The sequence below is a fragment of the Dasypus novemcinctus genome, chromosome 9, assembly GCF_030445035.2.
Source record: "Dasypus novemcinctus isolate mDasNov1 chromosome 9, mDasNov1.1.hap2, whole genome shotgun sequence".
Taxonomy (NCBI): domain Eukaryota; kingdom Metazoa; phylum Chordata; class Mammalia; order Cingulata; family Dasypodidae; genus Dasypus; species Dasypus novemcinctus.
Window position 1 is genome coordinate 110,156,832 of NC_080681.1, and position 20,890 is coordinate 110,177,721.

Here is a 20,890-nt window from a genome sequence, read left to right on the forward strand (position 1 = left end):
GGGAAGAATCGGGGCAGGCTAAATCAGCCCCTCAGGAGACACCCAGCACCTCGGCCACCCTGTATCCAGCTGCACCAGGAAAGGCCAGAGACCACCCTGGTCCAGGCGCAGCTGGAGGGTCTCCTCCTAGTGTGGCTGGAAACATCAAGGGCCAGCAAGCCCTGCCCCCGCACAGGTGTCCTATGATTTTGCACAGGTGGACTGAAGAAGCTGTGCACCTCCTCCAGCCTGTTCTCCAGGTTCAGATTTGGGGAGGGGGCAGAGGTAGACGGAGCACACAGCAGTCTTGGTGGGAACCGCCCCTCCCCGCCAGGACTTGCGCTTGCTGGGACAGTGGCGACTTAACTATCAGGACTCTGAAGCAAGCAGCACTTTCAGCTCCCCCATTTTGCAGATGAGGGGGCTGAGGCCCAAAAAGAGGGTGTCATCTGGCTCCGAATCTTCCATAGAGTTGTTCGTGGCTGCGCTGGGACCATAGCAGGATGGAGCTTTGAGTGGGGTGGGGCGGGGACCTGGCTTGGCCACTCCTGCCCCCCTCCCCCCGCCAGCAAGTGCCGGGGCCTGTGCAAAGGGGTTTTATTTTCGAGTGCACCCCTTGTTTGAAAACCTAATCCCAAGACAGCCCTGTTCAGTTGGGTTGGTCCGCCTGACACCCAGCATTCAGCAGGAAGTTCCCATTTCCCCAAGCTAAACCCTCGGTCCCACTCTGTCCCAGCCTCTGAGCAGGGGCCATCCATAGCTGCTTCAGAATTCTCCTGGGGTGGGCTCTGGGGGGCGTGCGCCTGGGTCAGGCCGGCACGCCGCTTGCCGTTTAATTTAGGTGCTTGTTAGGGATCACTTTGCAGAAACTGAGATTACAGGTGACAGTTCAAGCCCCTCCCCACCAGCCAGCCCCTCCACTCCAGCAGGCTCAGGCCGGCACACCCAGCTCCTGGAGGGGAAAGCCAGCGCCAGCTCCGGGGTTTGCGCGAGGCCACACGTGGAGGGGAGGGGGTCCTTGAGGGAGCGCTGTAGTAACCACCGCGCCCTGCAGGTGGCGGCAGGGGCGGGCGTTGCTGGGCAGCAGGTGGAGAGAGGACCCTCTCCCGAGAATGTGAGAAGGGGGCCCCCAGTTGCAGCCAGAATTCAGGTCAGACATTAGAACTGCCTGGCCTCGCCCTGCAGGGGCCTGCGACGTGCCTTGGGGGGGGGCGGGCAGGGCTCGTTTCCTGGGGCATGACCTGGGGTCCCTCTTCCGCTCTGAGCTCCCTCTTTCATTAAACACTTGCTGTGTGCCAGGTCCGTGCTAGAATCACGGGCGTTGTGATCCCCGAAGACCTACTTTGGGACAAGAATGAGAACGACCTGAAGAAGTGTCAGCTTCCCTAGTCCAGCGACCCTAGCCTCCTGGAGCCCCCTCCCCTGGGCTAAGCAGGAGCTCGGGCCGTGAAGCAGCCAGTCCAGGCTGTGGAGGCCACATTGGGCAGGGGCTGGGGGACTGGGAGTCCAATCCCAGCGTCGAGGCTCAGGCTGCAGCTTCACCAGCACAGGCCACCCCGCATCCCATGGCCAGTGGCTGGCTGGCGATGGGCTGAGAGGGGGCACAGGCCTTGGGGCTCAGGGGTGGCTTGGCACCTCCTGAGGGGAGAAGTGGCCCCAGACAAACCTGCCCTGCAGCTGCTGGGCTCCCGGCCATGGGATGGCTGTGGATTTTTCAGGCCAGAGGTAATGGCATGTACCCAAGAGGAGAACTTGGAGGGTCTGAGGAAACTGCACATGAGGGACCTAACTGCGGCAGAACAGGGCTGTATGCAAACCCAGAGCCCCTCACTCCTCAGCCGGGCCCCCTGCCTGTCCCAAATGGCTAGACTGCACCCTCCTCACCAAACAGCCATCCAGGCCCCCCAGCACAGCTGGCAGCACCTGGCAGCCCAGGGCCCAGCTCTCTGCCCCCAGTTTTGCCAAGCGAGTGGGGAACGCACCGCAGTGGGTCAGTTCATTTGGGGACCGTAAATGAAATGAGCTGTCAAACAGGACTGGAATTAGGGGAGCCGGGCTGAAAGAATGAACTGTTTCTGGCGGAAACCCAGAAGGCCCCTCAGTCCTCCCCAGGAGGGCTGGGGGGCTGGGAGGGCGTGAAGGGCCACAGCCCCCAACATCCGCACCCACACTTGTGTGGTCCAGCGGTTAGAGGGGCCTGGGGAGCCGGATTCCGAGCTTCCTATTTTTAGTTGTGCAGCTAAGAGCGTGCTGTTTGTTTTATATATTTATATTCACCCGTGGAGAGAGACGGCCCCAAGCCCTGCCTGGAGGAAACCCTCAGTTGAAGGGCAGTGAGGCAGCCCTAAGCCAGCAGCCCGAGAGCCGGCAGCCCTGGTGCCCGCCTTCTGGAAGCGCCCTCCCTCTGCCCAGGCCAGATGCCAGAAGCAGTTGTGGGCTCTTTGGTGTCCCAACGGGTGACGGGTGTTTGGGCCATACCAGCCCACTGATCTCCCGGGGCCTGGTGGCTGGAAGGCCATTGGCCGCCTTCATTCACTCATTCACCGATTATGCACCCAGAAGAACAAGTGCATAAGTCACAGCTGTGCCCTCAGGGAGCTCAAAGGGCAGACAGAAAGGAAGACAGGTTGTGCTCACCTGTAGGATACATTGGCGTGGTTCTGGGCAAACATGGGGGCCTTCTCAGAGGAAGTGGCCTCTCTCCCCCTCAGATAAGATGGCCAGATGAGGAGGAGTTCGCCAGGCCTAGAAATGGCGGGGGACCTTCTAGGCAGAGGGAACCACATGTGCCGAGGCCTGGAGGAGAGGCGCGGGAGCGCGCGGGAAAGCACAGAGCAGGGGGTGGTGCAAGGGCGGGGAGGGGTAGGGGAGGCCTGCAGGCCCAGGCCGTGGGGCTGAAGGCCCAGCGAGGTTTGGGCTTGGTCCTGCAGGCCCTGGCGAGCCAGGCCCAGGGGCGGCGGCACGTCCAGGTGGGCTGATTTGGAGGCGTCGCCTGGCAGCTCGGAGCCTGGGCTGGGGCTGGGGGGCACAGAAACCCGTTCCCAGGGGTCCAGGCGAAGCAGCCCTGTTCCAGGTGGTGGAGGAGCTAAGCACACTCTAGAACAGCTTCACCCCTGAAGTCACAGGAAGGAGGGACCCCAGGCCCCGACCTCAGGCTCGAGGGCCCTCGGCGTGGCTTTGCAGTCGCTGCGGAGAAGTCTTGGTGATACTCTCTGTCATTGCCACCTGAGCAGTGGACACCCTTGCCCTCGCCCTGACCCCTCCACCCCACAAGTTTTTAACGAAGCCTATTCCTGCCTCAATTTCCTCATGACAGTCCTCTGGGACCACACACAAGGCCACGTGCAGCTCTCAGAGCCAGAGCTCGGAGTCTGGTCCTGCCGCCCCTCTCTCCTCCGTGATCAGGTTAGCAGACTCGGGGGCCAAGAGTCCCAAGTTCTAGGCATCAAATTTTATTTTGTTAAATGGATTAAATTTTTATTAAAATCTAAAATAAAATGTGAAAGGAGTTTAGAATTATTAAAATATTTTAAGTATTAAAATTTTAAAATAAAAAAATTAATTACATTAAATAATACATAATCATGGGGGAGAAAACTAGATAAGACAGATAACAAAAAAGAACAGAAGAAAAATTATCCATAATCCCTCCTCCAGAGATAACCCCTGTTGATATTTTTGGGTTTTTCCATCCAGAAGTTCATTTTCTATTTTCTACCAATACAGAAATACTTTTTTAGCAATAAACGTTTTATAGCCAGATACACATATACAGAGAGTATGTCAAGTATTTATTTTAAAAGTAGAGATAAAAATAATCTAGAATGAAATCTCCGGAAGGGGGGGCTTACAGCGACTTTGTTTCCTTCTTTCTATTTTTCTCTGTTTTCCAAGTTTTCTAAAACGAGCACATTTATTAGGGATGTATTGCATTAAACTTCTAGACTTTGATCAATATCCAGGCAGAGGATTTTGAGACCATGGTCGGACTAGCATGGTGGGCTCTCTGCTGAGACAGCAGTCTTGCCCTGCCTCAGACGAGTTCTGTTCCTTTTTCCATGAAAACAACTCAGTCCTAAATCACCGACGCCTGAAATTAGAAAAATACGAGACCCATATTATCATAAAACCATTTTAACTCAGTGGGGCCCTCTTGGTGGCGAGAGGGGTGGCCGACCATGCCACTGCAGCCCCTTCCACGTGCAGCGCCTGGAAATGCTCCGAGAAAGGAGAGGTTTGGTTTTCATTAGCGGCGAATGTAAGAAGTTCTGTCACTCTGAATGGACCTTTGATTCTGGCTGGTGGTGGAATCTTTCCAAGGCCCAGTGAGTTTTGTTTTGTTTTGTTTTGTTTTGTTTTCATATAAAACGCGGCCAGGTCCTTCTAGCTTATATCTCCCCAAACTACACGGGAATTGGGCAACACCCCAACCTCTTGACTTCTAAAGTCAACAGCTGGGGCCGGCAGGAGAGGCACCTGAGACCATTCGCCTTTATTGACTCTGAGGTTTTATTAAAAACGTTATGTTTCCTTGAGGTCTGTGCCAGACCCAACAAGGAGATCGGCCGATGAGGGGCTGGCACGGCCCGGGAGGATTTTCACCACCTGGAAGACGGCCAGCCACCTTGACCTGCCTGCTCCTGCCCCAGTGACCTGCAGAAGGGGCCTCCACTTAGAGTCGCCCCAGAAAACCCTCTTTCTTCCCTCAGTCTCCTTTAACTGAAAGAGCATTGTCATGTTTTTTTATTCATTCAATACATATTGATAAAGCATCTACCACAGTTTGGGGTGCTAGGGATCCAGCTGTGAATAAGTCAGACAAAGTCCTTAGCCATGTAGAGTTTATGCTCTAGTGGGGAGAAAGGTCATAAACAAACAAATAATGTCATGATTTAGAGAGTAAAAAGTACTATAAAAGTATAATTGGATAATCTGATGGAGGAAGACTGGGAGCTGGAAGGCACTCCATGTGAGGAGTCAGAGAGGGTCTCCCTGAGGAGGTGACAAGGATGACAGTGGACTGTGGTCAACTAAGCCAGGGATAGCTCAATCTCAGCTACTGTGCCAGACATGGGATCAGCTTAGCCAGAGATAGCCCACTCTTAGCTACTGCACCAGACATGGGATCAGCTTAGCCAGGGATAGCTCAATCTCAGCTACTGCACCAGACATGGTATCAACTTAGCCAGAGATAACCCACTCTTAGCTACTATGCCAGACATGGTATCAACTTAGCCAGAGATAACCCACTCTTAGCTACTATGCCAGACATGGGATCAGCTTAGCCAGAGATAGCCCACTCTTAGCTACTATGCCAGACATGGGATCAGCTTAGCCAGAGATAGCCCACGCTTAGCTACTGCACCAGACATGGGATCAGCTTAGCCAGAGATAGCCCGCTCTTAGCTACTGCACCAGACATGAGATCAGCTTAGCCAGAGACAGCCTACTCTTAGCTACTGCGCCAGACATGGGATCAGATCAGCGCAGCCTCTGGAGTTTGGTATGCAGCTATTGGTTTGTTATTATAAATGCTTTCTTCATGACACCCACTGGCAGAGAGAAGCCAGAGAAGTCTGCCTTCCCATAGTAGGAAGAGCAGAACACCTTCACAGTCTCCATCGGGGGGATGTTAACTCCACATTCTCCCTCATAATCTTGTCCTCAGGGACTGTCCTAGGTCAGGTTCCCTAACTGCAGATCCAGAGATGGGGCTTTTTGTGGGATTAGCAGCCTACAATCTCATGATATCCTTAAAGTAGTGGGCAGGGTGCTGTCTGAGAAGTGTCAAGACGATCAGGAAAAGTGTCTGGATGCTGTTGGGCAGCCACCCAGGCCCTTCACTGGGGTGGTGTCCCCATCCCCTTGCTGCAGTGAACCTGGGGAGCAGGAAGTGGGAAGAACCCCAGATGCCTTCACAGGGTTGGCCAAGAACTTCCCTCTCAAAGAAAGGAGAAGTTGCTGCACTCAGTACCTTCTACCGTGTAGTAGGCAAAAAGAAAATGGACCCTAAAAGCCATGTCCTTGTCCTAATCCCTGGCCCTGTGGATGCACTATTTGGAAAGAGGGTCTCTGTGGAGAGAATTACGTTATGGATCTCGAGATGAGGAGCTCATCCTGGGTTATCCAGGTAGGCCCCAAAGCCAGTGACGAGCGTCCTTGTAAGAGACACACAGGCAAGGTGACCATGGAGGCAGAGCCTGGAGTGACGCAGCCACAAGCCAGGGAGTGCCTGGAGTCTCAGAAGCTGGAAGAGGCAAGGGACAGATTCTCTTTGAGCCTTTGGAGGGAGCATTGCCCTGCTGACACCTTGGTTTCAGACTCCCGCCTCCAGAGCTGATGACAATAAATGTCTGTTGTTTTAAGCCACTCCATTGCGGTACTTTGTTATGGCAACCAAGGAAACTAAGACTACCAAAACGGCACGGCATCTGATGGGCCTTTTTGGGTTTTGAAGCTTATGATACTTGGGAATGCTGCTCCAAGCTGTTTATTTGTTGATTCATAAAGCTATCAATTTAGAGACAAAGCAAAAGATGACTCAAGCAGATCCAAGCCGCAGTGCCAGCTGCCCTACTAGTTGAGCCACATGACCGTGAAGATTCCACGGTCCTGGATGAGGATGGTGGGAGGAGTCTTTGGCGAACACCAGTAGAGACCCCTAGGCACCTGCTGCAGGGAACGCCTCTCCTTCTGAGAAACAATGGCTGGCACACTACTAGAACCTAAAGTATCATGAGGCACCAACCCCCTGTGGTACCTGAGCTTCCCCTCAGGCACTGGATGTGGGCAGACCCTCCAAGTCGTAACAGTAGGTGGGCACAGAAGCAGCCCACTGGACAATGGTAGTGGTAGACTTGGAATCAGAAATGGGCAGGTCTAGCGGGCACAAGAGGCTCCATGAAGAGCTGGGCCAGATCCCAGACCGCCTGCCTCTCCTAAGCCTCGCAGGCGGTGCCTGCAATCGACTGTCCGAGGAGGAATGGACTCCCGCTGGTTCTTAGACGGGTTGGCGCACAGGACCATGAGCAGTGGTTTTGGTCTTGCCCTTCAGGAGGAGGAAGTGGTGGGCTGAGCTACGCACAGATGCTCACTCCCGGGCTGCGTGGTCAGCGCCTGAAGTGAACGAGGTGAGCTCTCAGGTCGCGTGGCTGGGGAAGGCCTGCCGAGGAAGGGTGCAGGAGCAGACCGTGCGGGAGCCTCCCCGTTCACTATCGCTGGCCTCCCAATGCTCACGGAGGGCCGCCCATTTGCAAAGCACTGTGGCCATGAGCCACCGAAACCCTCAGGGTTCTGGGACGGGGTCCCTGCGTGGCTCCCTGGGCTGGGTCCTGCACGTCAGGCCCCCCAGCAGTAGGCTCTGGGCGCCTGTCTCAGGTTGGACTGTCCAGAAGCTGACTTTGAGAAGAGGATTCATGCAGAAGTGATTTCTTAAGAGATGTGCCCCCCAGACAAGCCAAGGGCAGAGGCGGGAGGGCCAACTTGTCAGCTGGAGCCCGACCTTGGGGAGCCCTGGAGTGTAAATGATGCCTCAGGGTTTGTTCCTACCTGGAGGCCAGTGAGCTGGGCTTTGACAGTCCCGCACACACATGCGGTGGCAGGTCGTCAGCCAAGGAGGCCTCCGAAGGGAGTCACAGGGACAGACTGTTAGAGGGAAAGGCACGCAGGAGCCACGGAGGGGGCACAGAAACGGAGTGCCGGCTACAGCTTCCTTCCTAGGTAAGCCCTTGGCGTTGCTGGGGCCCGTCTGGGTGCCAGGTCAGGGAGGCAGCCCGTGGAGCCCTTCGGCCTTGGCAGGGCTGCTGACAGGCCCACGCTGTCGTCATGAGGCCCGACAGATTCAGAAAGATACTCACGTTCCAAAAACAAAATGAGAAAAAGACAAACCCACTCCCACCACCTTCCAGGCGGCAAAGAGCTACCAGCCCACGGAGAGGAAACAGGAACTGGGGGCAGGCTGGGGACAGGCGGACCTTTTGTGCAGGCGGGAAAACATCCCCGTGCTCCTGAAGTTGTTTTTAGAACTGCATCTAGCCAAATGGGAGAGGCGCAGGGCCTGGCCGAGCCCGGCAGGAAGAGGAGAGAGGGCCTGGGTCCCGGGGGAGTGCGGGGAGGGAGATGGGTGGAGGAAGCGCCACTCCGCTTTGCCCTGGAGAGACCCGCTGTCCAAAAAAGCTGGTGAGGGGAGAGCCTGGGAGGGGTGGGAGACCACCGGCCAGGTCTCCTCAGCTTGGACCCTTTAGCTGACACAGCCTCTCCCCCCGCAGGGAAAAGCAAACACTAAAAAGAGCATTTCCCAAACTTCACTCACGCAGGTACCTCCTCCCCCCTTTCCCCATTCCTAAGGATCAGGTACCCTAGAATTTTCTTAACATTTTTCTTTAAAATGTTGCCTCTTCCTTTCACTTAAATACATATAACTTAAAAGGGAATTTTTATCACTACCATAAATGAAAAGGCCAGATCAAAGTAGTTGTAAAAAATTAAATAATTTTTTTTTTATTTATTTCAACTTCAAAAAATAAAGTAACAGACAAAAAGCAACGTAATAGATTATGGAAGCATTACTTTTTTTAAAATCCTGTCCAAACGCATTTATCTTATTTAACCCTAAAAACAAACTCATTTGTTTTTCCAATGTTCCAAAACATGAATAAATGAGCACAGATGGGTTAAATGACAGGACCAAAGTCTCCTTGTTAATGAAGAAAATGAAAAATAAATGCTTGATCATGTTCACATCTCATAAAACTAAATCTCATATTCTTTTTTACTTTATAGTACATTCTTTGATATAGTACATTCTTTGCCTTTGCTACAAAAATATTACACTGTTACTGATAAATACAGCCTATAAGTTACATTAGTTGCCTTTTCCCCATGTATCACCAGATTTTTAACACCTTTTAATAGAGGAACATTCTTGTATTTGTATTATTAACCACAATCCTCATCTACCACTGAAATCACTATGTTATTCAGTCTCTAGATTATCCTCTGTCTTCCATCAACATTAACCCCCTTAGACTATCTTTCAGCTATAATCACATTTATAAATCAGCAGTGTTATTATACTCACTATAAGGTGTTACCATCAACTCTATCCATTTCCACATATTTACAATCAACCTTATTAAACATTTTACATGCAATCGGCATCAGCTCCCACTTCTCAACCCACATTCTGTCTCCTACTAACCCATTCTCTATAGGTGAACTCCGTAAGTTTACCTATCATATTTAGTTCGTATCAGTGAGACCAACAATATTTTTGTGTCTGGCTTATTTCACTGAACATAATGTCCTCAAGGTTCATCCATGTTGCAATATGCATCCCAAATTCATTTCTTCTTACAGCTGGATAGTATTCCACATTTATATACCACATTTTGTTTATCCATTCATCAGTTGATGGGCACTTAAGTTGTTTCCATCTTTTAGCAATTGTGAATAATGTCTCTATGAACATCGTGTGCAAATACCTGTTTTTGTGTGCTTGCTTTCATTTCTTCTGAATATATTTCTAGTAATGGGATTGCCGAATCAAACAGCAGTTCTGTATTTAGCTTCCTGAGGAACCCCCAAACTGCTTCCACAGAAGCTGCACCGTTTTACCCTCCTACCAACAGTGAAGGAGTGCTCCTATTTCTCCGCATCCTCTCCAGCACTTGTAGTTTTCTGTTTTTTTAATAGTGGCCATTCTGTAAGTCATGAAATGGTACCTCGTTGTAGTTTTTATCTGCATTTCCCTAATAGCTAGTGATGGTGAGTATCTTTTCATGTGCTTTTTGGCCATTTGTATTTCCTTTTTGGAAAAATGTCTATTCAAGTCTTTTACCTATTTTTTTAATTGGGTTGCTTTTTTTATCCTTTTTTTTTTTCAAGGAGGTACCAGTTGTGAAACCCAGAACCTCGTACGTGGGAAGCAGGCACTCAAACACAAGCTGCATCCGCGCCCCTGTCTTTTTATCCTTGAGTTGTGTGATTCCTTTATATAATATGGAAATTAACCCTTATCAGATAGGTGGTTTCCAAAAGTTTTCTCCCATTGAATAGGCTGCCTTTTCACCTTCTTAACAAAGTCATTAGAAGCACGAACGTGTTTAATTTTGAGGAGGTTCCATTTATCTATTTTTTTTCTTTCATTGCTATGCTTTGAGTATAAGGTTTAAGAAACAACCACATACCACAAGATCTTGAGGATGTTACCTGACAGTTTCTTCTGGGAGTTTTATGGTTCTAGCTTTTGTATTTAGGTCCTTGATCCATTTTGGTTGACTTTTTTATAAGGTATGAAATATGGGTCCTCTCTCTTTCTTTTAGGAGTGGATATCCAGTTCTCCCAGCACCATTCGTTGACTAGACTGTTCTGACCAGCTGAGTGGGTTTGACAGCCTTGTCAAAAATCACTTGGATATAGAGAGCAGACAATGAGGGGGAAGGGAAGATAAATAAATAAAATGAACCTTTTAAAAAATCACGTGACTGGGAGTGAATGTGGCTCAAGCAGCTGAGTGCCCACCTCCCACATAGGAGGTCCCAGGTTTGGTTCCTGGTGCCTCCTAAAGAAAAAACAAAGAGATAACAAGCTAAACACCCAGCCTACCTCAGCCACCACCGCTGCCCCAGAATGATCTGGGCGGCAGTGGGCAGCCCCGGCTAGCAGCCCTGAGTCACTTCTGTGGCCACCGAAGGAGGAACGGTCTCTGGCCTCATGTCGACCCCCTCCGGTCCCCTGGAGGGGCGAGAGGGAGCTGCTGCTGATGTCAGCTATTTAGTATTTTGTTGGAAGAACCAAGTGATACCCAGCCTAATATTCTTCATAATGATCCTCATGCTAGACATTCTGATGATAATGACAGAGACATCTAGAAGGACGATGAACGTCAATGCAGATGCCAACATAAAGATGAGAACACTGACATGGCTGAGAAACTCTATCAGAAGGTTCCAATTCTTTGCTGGGTTACAACAGGACCTCAAAATCTAGAGAAGAAGGCCAAACACATCAAAGCTACATGGGCCTGATGTTGTAATAAAGTTTTGTTTATGAGTTCAGAAGAAAATACAGACTTCCCTACTGTGGGATTAAAAACCAAAGAAGGCAGAGACCAACTATACTGGAAAACAATTAAAGCTTTTCAGTACGCTTCTGACCCTTATTTAGAAGATGCTGATTGGGTTATGAAAGCAGATGATGATACGTATGTCATACTAGACAATTTGAGATGGCTTCTTGCAAAATATGATCCTGAAAAACCCATTTACTTTGGGAGAAGATTGAAGCCCTATGTAAAGCAGGGCTGCATGAGTGGAAGAGCGGGACATGTATGGAGCAAGGAAGCCTTGAAGAGATTTGCCAATGCATTTAAAGTGACAAATGTACACACAGGCACTCCACTGAAGACGTAGGCCTGGGGAGATGCATGGAAATTATAAATGTAGAGGCGGGAGAGTCCAGAGATACCACTGGCAAGGAAACTTTTCATCCCTTTGTACCCGAACACCACTTAATCAAAAGTTACCTACCCAAAACCTTTTGGTACTGGAATTACAACTATTATCCTCCTGTAGAGGGTCCCAGATGCTTTGCTGATCTTGCAATTTCTTTTCATTATATTGGCCCTCTAACTATGATTTAGTTACAGTACCTCATGTATTATCTTCACCCATGTGGTTATCTATACAGATATTAACCTGCCTTACCTGAGACCATATTAAAGGAAATCGGTGAAAAATACAAACGATGATCCAAAAGTAAAATAAAAAAAAAACCTTTGAATGAAAAACATGAATGAAGAGAGGGAAAATGTCTGACAGTGCATGAAGAAGGACTCCTGCATTTCTGAACCATAACTCCGGAATCCCAGCGAGGAATTCTTTCTAAATGAACATTGCATATTAGAAATCTTTCATATGAATGACTATAACACGAAGCTTTAAATGAGCTATGAAGTCTGTTAAAATGGGTTTTTGCTACAGTATATATATATGAAGAATTCATTTTTAAAATGGTGACCAGGTAGAGGGACTAGAAAAGAGGTTTTCTTTTGCCTGTTCCTGACCACATGTGTTATTGTCCCTGAGAAACAAAAACAGTTAAATTTGCTAAAACTACACTGTACCATGTTAGTAACACATACAGTGCTAAAAAAAATTTACCTTAAAGAAAACTGAGTATAAACTACAATGTAAACTACTATCTATGTGGTGCAGCAGTGCTCCAAAATGCATTCACCAAATGCAATGAATGTGCCACGATGATGAAAGAGGTTGTTGATGTGAGAGCAGTGGGGGGTGGGGGTGGGGGCATATATGAGAACCTCTTACATTTTTTTAATGTAACATTTTTTGTGTTCTATGTATCTTCAAAAAAATACACTTAAGAATAAATAAATTTTTTTAAAAAAAGAAAATTTGAGAAGGACAAAACAAGAACAACAACACAGTAATGAGCAGACAATGAGCAAAAAACAGCAAGCAAACAGACAAGGGAGCCATCCCAGGGACGGAGGGGGAAGGGTGGAAGAAACTATTGGACAATAAAGCTTTAAAAAAAAAATCACTTGACCATGGATGTGAGGCTCTGTATCTGACCTCTCAAGTTGATTCCATTTGTCAATCTATCTTTATGCCAGTATCGTGCTGTTTTTATCCCTGTAGCTAAGTAATGTGATTTAAAATTGGAGACGTGAGAGTCCTACAGCTTTGTTCTTTTTAAAGATATTTTCAGCTATTTGGGGGCCCTTACCCTTCTGGATAAATTTGATAATTTGCTTTTCCAATTCTGCAAAAACTAGAAATATATTGTTGATATTTTTATTGGTATCACATTGAATCTGTAAATCAGTTTAGGTAGAATTGACATCTTAATGATATTTAGTCTTCCAATCCATGAACATGGAATATTCTTCCATTTATTTAGGTCATCTTTGGTTTCTTTTAGCAATGTTTTATAGTTTTCTAAATACAGGTCCTTTATGTCCTTAGTTAAGTTGATTCCTAAATATGTGATTATCTTAGTCGCTATTGTAAATGGAATTTTTTCTGACTTCCTCCTGAGTTTGCTCATTAGTAGTGTATAGAAATACTATTGATTTTTGCCTATTAATCTTGTATTCCACCACTTTGCTGAAGTTATCTATTAGTTGTAGCAGCTTTGCTGTGGATTTTTCAGGGTTTTCTAGGTATATGATTATATAATCAGCAAATAGTGGAAATTTTATTTCTTCCTTTCCTATTTGGGTGCCTTTTACTTTTGTTTCTTCCCTAATTTCTCTAGCTAGAACTTTTAGCAAAATATTAAATAACCATGGAGACAGTTGGGCATACTTGTCTTGTTCCCTATCTCAGTGGGAAAGCTTTCAGTCTTTCACCATTAAGCACAATGTTGACTGTGGCTTTTTCTTATATGCACTTTATCATATTGAGAAAGTTTCCTTCTATTCCTATCTTTTGGAGTGTTTTTATCAAGAAACGTTGTTGATTTTTGTCAAATGCCTTTTCTGCATCTATCAAGAGGATCATGTGATTTTCCTTCAATTTATTAATGTGGTTTACTACACTCATTGATTTTATTATGTTGAACCATCCTTGCATACCTGGGATAAAACCCATTTGATCATTATGTATAATTCTTTGAATGTGCTTTTGGATTCAGTTTGCAAGTATTTTGTTGAGGATTTTTACATCTATTTTCATTAGAGAAATTGGATAAACTCTTTTTCTGTAATATCTTTATTTGGCTTTGGTATTAGGGTGATGTTGGTTTCATGGAATGAGTTTGATAATATTCCCTCCTGTTCAACTTTTGGAAGATTTTGAACAAGATTGGTATTAGATTTTCTTTAAATGATTGGCAGAGTTCACCTGTGAAGCCATTTGGTCCTGAATTTTTCATTTTGGGGAGGTTCTTTACTTGTGATTGGTTTATTGAAGCGATCTACTTCTTCTAGGGTCAGTGTCGGTTGTTCGTGTGTTCGTAGAAATTTGTTCATTTAATCAACATTGTCTAGTTTGTTAGCATACGATTGTTCATAATACCCTCTTATGATCTCTTTAATTTCTATGTGGTCAGTAGTAATGCCCCCCTTTACGTTTCTGATATTAGTTATTTGCATCTTCTCTCCTTTTTTCTTTGTTAGTCTAGCTAAGTGTTTGTTAATTTTGTTGATCTTCTCAGAGAACCAACTTTCAGTGGTGTTGATTCTCTCTATTGTTTTTTTTATTCTCCATTTCATTGATTTCTACTCTAATATTTGTTATTTCTTTTCTTCTCTTCTGCTTGCCTTGGAATTAGTTTGCTCTTCTTTTTCCAGTTCCTCCAGATGTGTAGTTAAGTCTTTGCTTTTAGCTCTTTCTTCTTTTTTAATGTAGGCTTTGAGGGCTCTACATTTCTCTCTCAGCACTGCCTTTGCTGCATCCCATAAGATTTGATGTATTTTGTTCTTCTTTTCATTCATCTTGAGATATTTCTTCTTTGACCCCACTGATTATTTAAGAATGTTTTGTTTAATCTCCATATATTTGTGAATTTTCCCTTTTTCCTGCCTATTTTTGATTTCCAGCTTCATTCCATTATCATCAGAGATAGTGCTTGTATAATTTCAATCTTTTAAGATTTATTGAGATCTGGCTTATGATGCAACCTATGGTCTATCCTGGAGAAAGATCCATGTGCACTTGAGAAGATTGTATATTCTTCTGTTTTGTGGTGTAATACTCTATAAATGTCTGTTAAGTCTAGTTCATTTATCATATTATTCAAGATCTCTATTTCCTTATTTATCCTCTGTCTAGATGTTCTGTCCAATGCCGAGAGTGGTGTATTGACGTCTCCAAATATTATTGTAGAGATATCTATTTCCTCTTTCAGTTTACCAGTGTGTATATTTTGGGGCACCAGGTTAGGTGCATACATATTTATTATTGGTGAATTGTCCCTTTATTTTATTTTTTACTTTCCACAGTTTTAGTAATTATTTTCTTATTTTTTATTTTTTTAAAGAAACTTTAGAGTATATAAATGTTACATTGAAAATGTAAGGGATTCCCATATACCCCACCCCCTCCCCCTCCCACAATTTTACCATTAAGAACATCTTTCATTAGTGTGTTACATTTGTTACAATTGATGAACAAATATTGAAGCATTGCTACTAACCATGGTATATGGTTTACATTATGGTTTACAGTTTGCACCACACAATTTTATAGGTTTTGACAGAATGTATAATGGCTTGTATCTGTCATTACTATGTCATGCAAAACAATTCCAATATCCCAAAAATGCCTTGTGTTACACCTCTTCTTCCCTCTCCCTCTCCTCAGACCTTTGGTGACCACTGCCTTCATATCAATATTACAAGTTCTTCCATTACTAGAATAACCATAGGTGCATTCCCTCTTTAGTCCATAATTGCATTCCCTCTTTACATTTGTTCATTCCTCAATCTTGAGGATTTGGGGATGGTGATGCCCTCTCTGCTTCCAACTGAGTGGGGACTTAGATCCCATGTGGCAGATGGATGGAACTGTCTTGCTTGCAGTTGTAGATACTCTCTGTTTTTTGGGATGAGTGTTGTCCATCATCATTCTTTTGTTCGTTGTCCTGGGCGAGTCTGAAGAATTGGAGGGTAGGTGTTGGCTGCAACTCTCCTGAGATTCAAGGCTCAACCAGCATATAAACAGCCAGAAGATTTAAGTCTCTGGGACACATATTTAATGGGTAAGGTGCTAATTATAGCTTCAAATAAAAGTTGCCTAAGAAGCAGGTGTAGGAAAATTGTAAATGAGTCTAACTCAGATACATTGGGGGGATATTAATTGGCCTTTTTTAAATATATAGTGACCTTCTTCATCTCTTATACCAGTTAGGCATTTAAAATCTATTTTGTTCTATTTTAGTATCACTACTCCAGATCTTTTTTGATTACCGTTTGCATGGAATATCTTTTTCCAACCTTTCACTTTCAACTTGATTGTGTCCTTGTAGCTAAGGTGGATCTCTTGTAGATAGCATATGATGACTCATATTTTTTAATCCATTTTGTCAGTTTATCTTTTGATTGGGAGAGTCAGTGCATTAATGTTCAATATTATTACTGTAAAGACATTACTTCATTCATTTTACCCCTTGACTTTCTGTTGTCAGATCTTACTATTGTCTGTCTTTTAACCCTTTTGGTTACCCTTACTTAAAATCTTCATTTCCACACTCTTCTCCAACCCCTCGCCCTTGTCTTTTCCTCTCAGTCTGCAGCACACTGTTTAGTATCTCTTATCTAGTATCTCTTTAGTATCTTAGTATCTCTTATCTAGTATCTCTTTAGTATCTTAGTAAATTTGGTCTCTTGGTGACAAACGCTCTCGGTTTTTGTTTGTCTGTGAAGGCTTTAAACTCACTCTCATTTTTGAAGGACAGTTTTTGCCACATAAAGAATTCTCTTTCAGTACCTTTTTCTCTTTCAGTACCTTAAATATATCATACCACTGCCTTCTTGCCTCCATGGTTTCTGGTGAGAGATCGACACTTAGTCTTAATGAGGTTCCCTTTACGTGATATAAGGGATAAACAACTCTTAAAATAAAATGAGATAATCCCTGTGCCACCTAGAATCTCACGTGCTGCCAGTTTTCCAGATGCTGCACTGTGGGAAACATTTCTCTAGAAAGTGAACCCCATGAGCAAGGCCCTTTTCTCTTTCCACCAGTGTGGAATATCTGAAGGAATGAAGGAATCTCCTTAGGAGGGGGGGTCTCTCATTTGGAGGGGCATGTGAGAGCCCAGGTGTATTAGTTACTGTCATTGATAAACCCCCAAATGGCTCTGGTTAAACACAACAGGCTTTGTTAAAATTTTCTCTGTTCCATGAATCACTCAGGAGCCCAGGCTAACTGGGGCTCTGCCATCTTCACCCTCTGGCATCTCCGGCACCCTAGGCCATGCTGACCATCCACATCCAGCCTGCAGAGGGTCACAGGGGAGACGCTGATAGACCAGGGCCTGGAAGAGGCCCACCTTACTTCAGCTCACCTTCCACTGGGGAGAATCAGCCACGAGGCCCACCTAGATGGGAAAGGAGCTGTCCCCTTGCTGGGCAGTGGCTTTCTGGGAATGACCCCACCCACTGAAGGGGAAGCACACATCTTTGTGTTGGCCTGCTATCAGCTTTGCAACAAAGAGCTCTGGAAGCAGCTGAAATGGATACAACAAGTAGGGCACTTCTCTGGACTCAGCTCTGTGGTGTTCCAGCCAAGGGTCAAAAGTGACCTGATAGAGCAACATTGTGCCTGGGAATTTCCTCCTGTCAGCCTTCATGTTACTCAAATGTGGCCAGTCTCGAAGCCAAACTCAGCATGTAAATGCAATGCCTTCCCCCCAGCGTGGGACATGACACCCGGGGATGAGCCTCCCTGGCACCGAGGGACCACTATCAACTACCAACTGATGATGCAACTGGAAAATGACCTTATACGGAAGGTTCAATGCGGATCAGCAGAATATCCCTGTCTACATAAAATAACATGACTTTAAAATGCTGTTTGACCTAAAGTAAGGGGAAAATGGAAAGGAGAAATGAGTTTATATGGCTACGAGTTTCTAAAAAAGAGTCTGGAGGCTGGCAGAAGGATTGCCCTCATGCACAACTGAGCAGAGTCAGAGAGACAGATAAAGCAGATACAACCCCCAGATATTGGTTCCTTTGAGGGCTAAAGAGACCCATGGGAGTTATGGTCATGGCCGATGGGGTTAACTACCAGGTCAGATGGCCCCTCTTTGGAAATGGTGTTTATGTGTGATGAATCTGGACTCAGATGGGATCTTCCTTCATAAGACTTTCATGCTAATGTGCTGGAGGTGCAGTTAATGTTGGGATTTAAGATATATTTAGGGGATTTGAATCTCTGGACTGACAATGTGATAGCCAGGTCCTGAGCCTCAACAGACTCCAGCACCTACAATCTGATTTATTGGACTTACCACACTCAGCTAAGATGGAGTTGAAGAAGGACAACCACCACACCATGGAGCCTAGAGTGATTACAACTGAAAGTGGGAGGATTGCATCCAGCATCCATGTGGAATCTGAGCCTCCTCTTGACATAGAGGTGCAATGGACACAACCAATCCAATGTCCACATAGAAGAGGTGGCATTGGATTGGGAAAAGTGGACATGGTGGATGATGGGTATGGGGAAAGGCAGGAAGAGATGAGAGGTGGAGGCGTCTTTGGGACATGGAGCTGCCCTGGATGGTGCTTCAGAGGCAATCACCGGACATTGTAAATCCTCACAGGGCCCACTGGATGGAATGGAGGAGAGTGTGGGCCATGGTGTGGACCATTGACTATGAGGTGCAGAGGTGCCCAAAGATGTACTTACCAAATCCAATGGATGTGTCATGATGATGGGAACGAGTGTTGCTGGAGGGGGGAGAGGTGGGGTGGGGGGGTGGGGTTGAATGGGACCTCACATATATTTTTTTAATGTAATAATATTACAAAGTCAATAAAAAAAATAAAATTAAAAAAAAAAAAAAGTGACCTGAGCAGTGAGAAGGAGTTGCAAAGGTGAAGGTGAAGATTATGAGCCAGAACCCAGACAAATCCATCCATGAAACAAAGTTGAACGTACAGAGAGTTCCAAGAAACTATGATCCTTTTTTACATCCTTTTGAGGTCCCACAAGAATATGGAAGAAGTTTAAATGTTACCAAACTGGAATGAGCACCTGCAAACCATCATCACTCCCCTGGATGGTCACCAACATGGAGATAATTGCTTGGCAAAGCATCCTGAGAGCCTGGGTATGGTCCTTTCTGGGACATGTGATGGAGAGGTTAGAATTTGGAACTTAACTAAACAAAAATGTACCCATACAATACAAGCACAGGAAGGTTTGATATGAGGAATATGTACTCACTTTTGTGAAACTGCTTTTTTTACTTTTGGTGATGACGTAACTGTGAAGCAGAGAGTGGATGCAGCTCAAGTGGTTGAGTGCCTGCTTCCCATGTATGGAGTCCTAGGTTCAATTCCCAGTACTTCCTCAAAGCAAAATAAAAAACCAAACAAATCAAAAAACCACCACTCAGGGAAGCCAGTGTAGCTCATAAGAGGTCCCAGGTTCAACCCGCAGCCCCAATACCTAAAAGAAAAAACAACAACTGTGAAGCGCTGGAAAATAGATGGACTAGGCTATGTAGAAGGGGAAGAGCCACTGCATACAGTGTTAGGAAAGACAGTATATACCAGAATTGATCATCACTGTAAAGAAGATGTTTTTACCACATGTAGTCAGCAAGTGGACATTTGGGATAAACAAAGAACCAACCCTATATATCCAATGACCTGGAGATTTTACAGTATCAGTAGTGTTAAATTTAACCCAATTGAGATATTTCTCTTGGCAAGTTGCGCTTTCTGACAGAAACATAGTATTCTATAATATGAGGCAAGCTACTCTTCTGAAAAAGGTTATCTTAGATGAGAACAAATACAATCTGTTGGAACCCTGTGCAGGCTTTCATTTTTACTGCAGCAAATGCAGATTACAAGTTCTATACTTTTGATACGCAGGCACTTGAAACTCCTGAAATGATACATGTGAATCATGTGTCTGCAGTGCTTGATGAGGATTACTTTCCCACTGGGCAAGAGTTTGTGTCTGCTAAGTTTGATGAATCTACTTGAATCTTTCCTGTGGCCGAAGGTCCAAGCAGGGACGTTTATCACACAGTGTGAATGCAGCATGTTATCTGTGTGAAATGGAGTACGTTATGTATGCACCTGATGAAATGAACATTCATCTGAAAAGTTGGATGTGCTTACATCACGAGAAAAAGCAACCAAGGATTATAATCACAATTCGAAGGAGAAATTTCAGTCTCGTCTTCAGATAAAACGTCACCAACATTTACCAAAATCTATTTACAACCAGGTCCGGGAGCAGTGCATCATGAAAGAAGCTCATCAACAAAAGGAAGTGAATCATCGTAAACATAGCAAGCCTAGATCTGTGCCATTTGTGTCAGAGAAGAAGAAACACATAGTGGCAATTATGAAATAAGATTTGGTATTCCTAAAAATAATGTATAATTATTTGTTATATTTGGATGCATAAATTTTACAAATAAAAGTGCTGGCTCTAGTTTCATATCAGACATTTCCGTCATGTAAAACTTCATCCTTGCTCATTCTAGCTACCCTGGGAAACTATCCTTAAAGTTGGCCAGGTTGCTAGGACTATCCACCATTTTATACCTTGATCTGCTTTCTTATTTCATTGAAGAATAAAATACTTGCAAGCTAACTTAATTTTAGCTGGTAGGAATTGCAGTCATACTTTCTCTTTGACCTGTTTATTGTGTAGTAGAGTTTGAGTTTACATTGAAGACCAAACATCTTTTGGTATCTTTCATATTGGTTTGCATGATGATTGTCATGATTTTTTCTATAATTCCACATAGCATTTAGAAGAACTATGGCAGAACATTTCAACTGAATTCATTTTCTGTGCTTCATATAATATTTAAATTCTTGAGACTTTAAAGATGATTAGCCTGCATTCATATAACTTTTATTAATAGTAATTATAATTTGTGGTCAAGTTCTTTTTTCTTTTTCATCAGTATCAAAAAAAAAAATTTTTTTTTAAGTGACCTGGGTTGAGGAAGCCCCCTCAATTTCAAGGTCTGCCCCAAGAGGAGAGAGAGGACCTCCTAATAATCTCAATATATGGGGCCTTGGGAGGATTGGATCCCTCATCCTTTGGACATGTCAAGAAATGGGATTTAGTTTTTCAGTCTTGGACTAATAATCCTAGAGCTTCCTAGGCTACACGCATAGGGAGTAAATTCAGGATACTCCCAGGAGGCGAATGGTCTAGAAGACGCTCCCCTGGACATCCA

General features: G+C 45.2%; 2 pseudogenes; both read left to right on the forward strand.

Moving 5' to 3' along the window:
* Positions 1-6,082: 6,082 nt before the first annotated feature.
* Positions 6,083-12,001, forward strand: LOC101426752 (glycoprotein-N-acetylgalactosamine 3-beta-galactosyltransferase 1 pseudogene; annotated as a pseudogene).
* A 6,933-nt stretch (positions 12,002-18,934) lies between these two features.
* LOC101427181 (DDB1- and CUL4-associated factor 13 pseudogene) lies at positions 18,935-20,049 on the forward strand (annotated as a pseudogene).
* Positions 20,050-20,890: the final 841 nt, after the last annotated feature.